Source organism: Budorcas taxicolor, chromosome 6 (assembly GCF_023091745.1).
Source record: "Budorcas taxicolor isolate Tak-1 chromosome 6, Takin1.1, whole genome shotgun sequence".
Classification (NCBI taxonomy): Eukaryota; Metazoa; Chordata; class Mammalia; order Artiodactyla; family Bovidae; genus Budorcas; species Budorcas taxicolor.
Genome location: NC_068915.1, coordinates 13649947 through 13657774, shown reverse-complemented (window position 1 = coordinate 13657774; position 7828 = coordinate 13649947).

The following is a 7828-nucleotide window of genomic DNA, read 5'->3' as shown; positions in this document are numbered from 1 at the left end:
GGACTCCTCCACCACTTCATGAAAGTTCTGTGATGTAATTTATCTTGACTTTCTTTTAACCAGAAAAACCTTGATTTTTCACTTCCTTGCGAAATCAGTAAAAGCTCCTTTGGAGGAGGAAAGAAATAGATTTTGAAGAAGAATGTTTTGAAGAAAGATCTCTGTTTTGTCTTAGAGTTCACCTGCTTTGTGACACGTGAATGCACCACATTAACTGGCAGACAGCAACACCATCAGCCTGCCTCAAAGAGACCAAAGTAAACACCCGTCTCAAAGAGACTGCACTGAAATATGATATCAGCTGCAAGAGAGAGCCATCTCCTCCGGTCAAATGAGAAAAATCATATTATCCTCACTGTGGTATACAAATAGCTTGTAAGCCACATTCTCCATTTGAATGCTAACAATAAAGTGCTAACCTCACCGCTTAGGGCCAGCCTGATCCCATCTCCAAACACAAACACTCTGCCTCGGTTTTGGCTGGGGGCTGTGTCATGGCCTCCCCACCCCCACCCTTTCTTCCCCCCTGTTAATTGGCTGAGACCACCAGAATTTGGAGGACACAGATGTCACTGATCGTTTTCCTAGGGAGCACATTCATGCCCATCTGTTGCAGCCTAGAAGGCTGTTCATATATCCACAAGGCCTTCATTTAATTCTTGTCAGAAAGTAATGTAAATCCAGTTTACCTCAGAGGTCGCAGCCGAGATTTATGCCAATGAGCCCCCTGCAATTTACACACACTGTAGTTGTATAGGATGAAAAGAAAGCCTTTCATGTTGGTGCATATTAACAAGAAAGCCTGCCTTCCGAGAGGGCCTTTTTGATTGAGGTTTCTCCTGATTTTAATACAGCCGATGCCAGTTGGTATACCCAGCTTTAGAAAAAGAGAAAAATCTAATCTTTAAAGTTTCTTCTTTTATAGCAGGTAAAAGAGAAAGAGAGAAATCCTAGCAAGTGGCATTGCCATGCCTTTAATTATCCTTACGAAACAAAACTCCCGCGAACTTGGAGAATATAGAGTGTGACAGGAGAGCGTATTCTGGCTTGAATTACTGCTGGCTGAAATCTAGAGAGGATTCAGTTGTGAGCAATTGTCTTTCCAGTGTGAAAACAGTAGGAGTGACCATCTGAACTAGTCTCTGGCTTTTCAGCTGTCTCTCTCTAGTGTATTTAGAGGAAACTGTGAAATTTGATCAACTTTCTCTGGACCAGGCTGGGTAGAAATTGATTCATTAGTAAAATGGAAGCATACATATGTAATACACACATATATATTTGTAGAATTATTTTATTGGAAGTCTGATAAGAGTACCTAGAAGGGCTTCTGTTAATCCTATCTTTCTGTGTATTAACACACTCTGAAATATTCAGGACTATGTCAGTAAGCTGGAAGGCAAATGGCTTTAAAAACACCCATGGAGTCAAAATCTTCTTGAAAGTTTGAATATGCCCCCTTATTCTTTATGTGATCTTAAGACAAATTACTTACCCTCCATGACCCTCAATTTTCTTATTTCTAATGTGGGAATAATAAAGCCTACATCACAAGGGATTGTGTCTGAGGTATATAGTACAAAAAGTATAGAAAGTATTCAACCAATGAAAAATTCCCTCTCCACTCTGCCTTTTGGGGTCAGCAAACTGTGGATTTAGAATACTAGTTAACTTAATCCAAATACCTAAACATTCAACTAATAAGACTAATTTTTCACATTTAAAAAGTTTTTGAAGACAGATGAAGTTGGAGATTTTTTTTTTCTTCCATGGTTTGGAATTTTGTTTTGCTTAACTTTTTAATTCTCTAAAAGTAGAATAGGAGCATGTCACTCAGTTTGGCAAAAATAGGCATGGCCTCTCTACTTACTCACGGTAGTTTATCTTCTGTCCCCCAGACAGTGTTAATAGGGGATGAGCTTCTTGTGTTTTTATAGACTGAATTCATTTACCTGTGCTAATAACTTTGAAACATTTGGTATGATTATTTTTGTACCACATTTGCCTTTTTGTTTATATTTTGCTTAAGATAATATTAAACTTGGAATGTGATTTCAAAGTACAAACTAACAGAGAAATACAACAGCATACCCTACAAATTTATATGATGGGTGTATGGGTGGAATAGAGCTGTGATAAAAAATACAGTGTATTATTGGTAACTCATTAGGCAGACACTCCAAATGTACAATCACAATCTGGGCTGGATTATGGAGCTGGATAAAGCCATAGCCTCACTTTACGGAGCCTTACTCCACATTAGGGAACTAAAGCCCAATTTTGCTGGCTATCTAAAGCTGGGACTAGGCAGAATTAAAGTAATTTCAGAATTGTCTTTGGCTGCCTCTCAGAGTTCACAAAAGCCATTCCTTTTTGCCTGTGTGCTGTGCTCAGTTGCTCAGTCATATCTGACTTTTTGCAACCCCACGGATTGTAGCTCACCAGGCTCCTTGGTCCATGGGATTTTCCAGGCAGGAATACTGGAGTGGGTCATTTCCTTCTCCAGGGGATCTTCCCAGCTGAGAGATCAAACCCAGGGCTTCTGCATTTCCTGCATTGGCAAGTGGATTCTTTACCACTGAGCCACCTGGAAAGCCCTCCTTTTTGCTTTACAGTCCTCAAAACAAAATCTTTAAAGAATTTTATAAAGAAAGATTTCAAATATGTGCAGAAGTGGTGGGAGCAATATACAAAATCTAATGTAATTTGATTCAGCCTCAACATTTAATGACCTATAGCCAATCTTGCCTAATTTACATCCCTACTTCCATGAGAGAACTGCACTTCCATGCCCTACATCTCAGATTCATATAATTTTATCTGTAAATATTTCAGAGTATTTCCTTAACAGATATGAACTTCTGTTTAAGGTAACCACAATACTGTTATCTCACCTTTATGTTTAAGACACTTCCTTAATATCATTTGTTGTGACTTAATATTATCACAATATTATATGACTTAATATTTTGCCCCCTCCCTTTTAAAATAAGTTTGATTACTTGGCTCTCATGTTCCAAATTAGTTGTTTTGCTTCCATGACATAGTGGTTTCATGAATACTCTTTCATAATGACTTTCTTTGGGGATATATGTAGTTGGTATATATCTTCCTAGAATGAGAATTTATCATCTGATTGAAAAATAAAAATTGAATCATTATCCTGCTCCTACCCTACCCTCATTGATTCAGTTGGGTAAGTTTTCTAAACTTCTTAGCTTCAAATGAAACTGTTAATATATGCGAAGGCCACTGTAGAACGTGGATGGAAATGATACTGCTCTGGGAGATCCTGCTGAACATTCATTCAGACTAGTCTTTCCCCATGTGGGGTCTTGCAGATTTTGGTACGTGAGTGCTTTTTAAATAAATGTATAGCATTTTCCCCTTTTGATCAAGGCAGGCGAATTGCTGTATGAAGCAGTAAAAAGAGTAAGAGAGGATTGCATTTAGAGCCAGTATAACAAAAAAAAAGACAGTACAGTGCTTAATTTTTAAGTTTACTACTGCTAAAAAAAATGTTTCACTTAAAGAAATTCAAATGCTTATTGTAATCAGAAAAATCCACTGTGCTCATAAATAATGACCCCACTTCTCAGTTGGCTGTATTGAGGTCTCCTGGGAGGAGATGTATTTCCTCCCTGTCAGGATTAATCTATAAATGCAATCACCACTTAGACTTCATCAGATCCTTCCTTTCTCTTCAGTGGTCCCCCCGGAATTATATTACTGCTTGAATAAGGTCAAATTAGGATACTTTTTTTTCCCCAAGAAAAAACATAGCTGCTCTGTTTTCAGTGCTTTAAAATTTAAGAATCAAGTCTGCTTTTTAAAACAATCAGGTTATACATTTCTGTCACAGTATCACCATCTACCTAAATAATACTTTTTTTTTTTTTTTAGTGTGTTTATTGGTTTCTTCCCCACAAAATCCAGGACACAGAGTGGTCTCATGAAAAAACCAGTGGACTGAATGTTTAAAAGCTTGTGTCTAACTCCAGCAGATAATCCCAGTGAGTTGTCATTTGAACTTGGACAAATCACTAAACTTCTGACTTTCTTTATCTTCAAATTGGCACCATATTACTTGCCACCTTCCCCATTGTAATCTTATAAAAATAATCAACCCAATTCTTCTGTTTCTTCTTGTCAATATGTACTATGAAATACCTTTTTTTCTATAATTACGGGAAAGATAGAGTCCATTCTCTGACTCGTCTAAATTTAAGTAAACTCATCCTGTGGGTCAGAATGTTGCTTTGGAATTTTTTTGTAAGTTGAATTAGACACTGATTTTATTTCCCCAATGAGGTTATCTTTGAGGATTGGAAATATTTATTCTGTTTCCTGGTAACTTTCAAAAGTTTGAAGTACAATATATAATGGATACTCAATAAATGCTTAACTACCACTCAGGAGTTTGCAAATACTAGTCAGTATGTATTATTTTATTACTCTAAAAGTTTTACTCTAAAAGTTAGTTATTAAAACAAAGCATTAAGGAAACAGTAGTAAACAAAAAATTTTTCTGCCAGTAATAGATTGTGTAAAAAACTAGTGCGTTTCACTTGTCTTTTATGATTTACTAACTTTTTAAAAACTTTTTTCTGCATCACTGTTAACTCTATACTGGCAAATATTCCTTCAATAGTTAAAAAGCAAAGGAGTTAACACCAAGTCTCAGATCTCTATCCTCTTTATTAGAGAAAAGAGGAAATAAGAGTTCTTCCCCTTGAGGAACTACAAAAGAAAGTGACTGGAGTGGCTTAAAAACAATCAAATTGTCCCCCAAATCAGGTGATTGACACACTGAACACATTAGTTCCGGGAGTGAGTGGCATTTTACTCAGTAGCAGAACTCTTACAGAAAGCATAGAATCCTGAGATTCTAAAACGGTACTCATTTTCCAAGCCAGCCTGATGAAGAGAGGGCCTGCAGGTTCTCTGCAGGTTCAGAGAGAGCAGAGTGGGCCTGGGTTTTTACCTGAGCCTTTTTATTTACTTTTTAAATTTTATTTTTTAAATTGGAGGGTAGTTGCTTTAGAGTGTTGCGTTGGCTTCTGCCATACATCAACATGAATTAGCCATAGACTTCAACGTGTTCCCTCCTTGAGCCGCCGTCCCACCGCCCACCCCATCCCACCCCTCTGGGTTTTCACAGGGCACCAGGCTGAGTTCCCTGTGCTACACAGCGCCTTCCCACTAGCTAGCTATTTCACACGTGGTAATGTACATATTTCAATGTCACTCTCTCAATTTGTCCTACCTGCTCCTGCCCCCACTGTGTCCAAAAGTCTGTTCTCTATGTCTGAGTCTCTATTCCTGCCCTGCAACTAGGTTCATCAGTACCATCTTTCTAGATTCCATACATATGTGTTAATCTATAATATATTCTTTTTCCTTTCTGACTTATTTCACTCTGTATAACAGTACTTTAGACTTTTCAGCTAAGATGAGCCATGCTGAGGACTCTGTGTGTTTGCATGTGTGCTGGGATACCTACCTCAAGAGGTGAAAGCGAAAGCAAAAGTGTTAGTCACTCAGTCGTGTCCAACTCTTTGCAACCCCATGGACTAGAGCCCGCCGGCTCTTCTTTCCACGGCATTTCCCAGGCAAGAACACTGGAGTGGGTTGCCGTTTCCTTCTCCAGGAGATCTTCCAGACCCAGGGTTCGACCCTGCATCTCCTGCACTGGCAGGTGGATTCTTGATCACTGACTGAGCCCCCAGAGAAACTACACCTCAAGAGGTGAATAGCCCCAAAACATGCTATCTTTCCTTTTCTGACACTTTTTTCTTTACCATCAGACAAAAGTAGCAAAATTCTGTTGTAAAATCCTTGTCCTACAGAGCCCCATGCTGCTGGGTTGTCACTGTGTTAAAGTAGTTTGGTGTGTGGATGCTTGCCCCACTGAACAACACTTTTGCCTTTTGGCCCTCAAAGCACGTGAATATCTGAGTGCTGCTCCGTCACGGCCACTTGCCCCTGGAGGAAACACAAGTCTGTGCTTGTTCCCAGGCCAGAAGGAGGCTCCCTGCCAAGATCCATTGGTTGCTGGTGACATGCACACGCTGTGTGAATCCCACGGCCACATGGTGGACTTTTATTATGTCTGTCCAGGAGTGTGGTCTGCCAATCCCCGGTCCGGAGGCCCAGCCCCAGGCGCCTTTGACACTGCAAGTGTAAAATAAATAAGGAGCTTTGCCTGTGTCTCAGAGCAAAGAAGAAGAAAAGGGGCCAGGGGTGTTTCTGTCTGATCTGTAATCCGGTGGCCGCCCTTTCCCTTAGCTGCTCCCGGGCTCACTTTTCTGACAACTCAGACAGATGACTAAACCAAGTTAGCTGGGTTTAAGTGGTTCTTTTTAAAGTAAATAAAATTTACATCTTTCTTCCTGAAGTTGTCTGACTGGTCATAATATTTCAATTCTCTAAGAGCATTTTATTCCTTAATTGAATGTGGATCTGGAGAATTATTTAGGGGATAATCCCATTATTACATGGCTTTATACTGAGAAAATGATCAAGAACCTGAAGACTTTACAGAGCCAAGCAATTTTTTTCTCAAAGCCATAAACTCTAATGAAGCCAACAAAACCCAAATCCAAAGAAAAGCAGATTAAGGAGGAACTGGGTGACCCTTTAAAAAATAAAATTTTATTTCTTGAAAATTGTATTGACAACAGTAACTGATACCTACAAAGCACTATTTACATTCTAAGTAACATTCTTCATATTTTACAAATATTAACTCAATTGACACTTTTAGCACTCTGTGTGATTAGTCCTATGACTAGCCCTTTTTTAGAAATGAGGAAACTGAGACATGATTTGTCTAAGGCTGCTCAGCTGGCAAGTAGTAGAACTGAAATTTAAACCTAAGAAACCTGACTGCAAAACACAAGTGCTTCACTTGGCGGCCAGCCGATAACTTAAGACAGTGAAACTGCAGTTCTTCACATCAATACCTTCGTTTTTCTCTTCCAACAGTTTCAGAGTCCCCTCATTCCTTTTCTCCAATACAGACTGCTTCTTTGTGGGCCATCTCTAACTTCAAAATCCACATGGTTCTTTGAAAACTAACTCTTGGCCGTGGGAATTATATATACAGATTTGATAATATTTTGTTGCAAAATTAATCTTAATCTTCATATTTGCTGGCCTCATCAAAAGTACATAATGCTTCATAGCCCTGGCAATTTATATCATAGCACGCTTCATGCGGGGCTTCCCAGGTGGCGCTAGCAGTAAAGAGCCTGCATGTCAACGGAGAAGACAGACACGGATTCGATTCCTGGTGCGGAAAGATTCCCTGGCGAAGGGAATGGCAACCCACTCCAGTACTCTTGCCTGGAGAATCCCATGGAAAGAGGAGCCTGGTGAGCTACCGTCCGTAAGGTCACAAAAAGCTGGACATGACTGAAGCAACTTAGCACACATGCAGGCATGCATGCTTCATGCTATTTCCACATACATACCATAGCATCACCTGGACTTTCTCCCTATTCCATCCCTGGAGACTTCCAGTAAGTTTGCCATTCTGACTCTGTAGGAGTAAACGGAGCACTTCAGTTGCCTCATCCACCACAGCACAGACTACTCCATTTCTTCTCTTAATGAAATTTCTCTTTTAAAAGAGAATTGTTTCTCTCCTAGCAAGTTACACTTGCTGTGTTAATCTCCAGAACTCTAATACTATTTAAAAGGTAGCAAACAATGCTCCAGCTACCGCACAATTGCACTCATCTCACACGCTAGTAAAGTAACGCTCAAAATTCTCCAAGCCAGGCTTCAGCAGTATGTGAACCGTGAACGAAGAATTGATGCTTTTTAA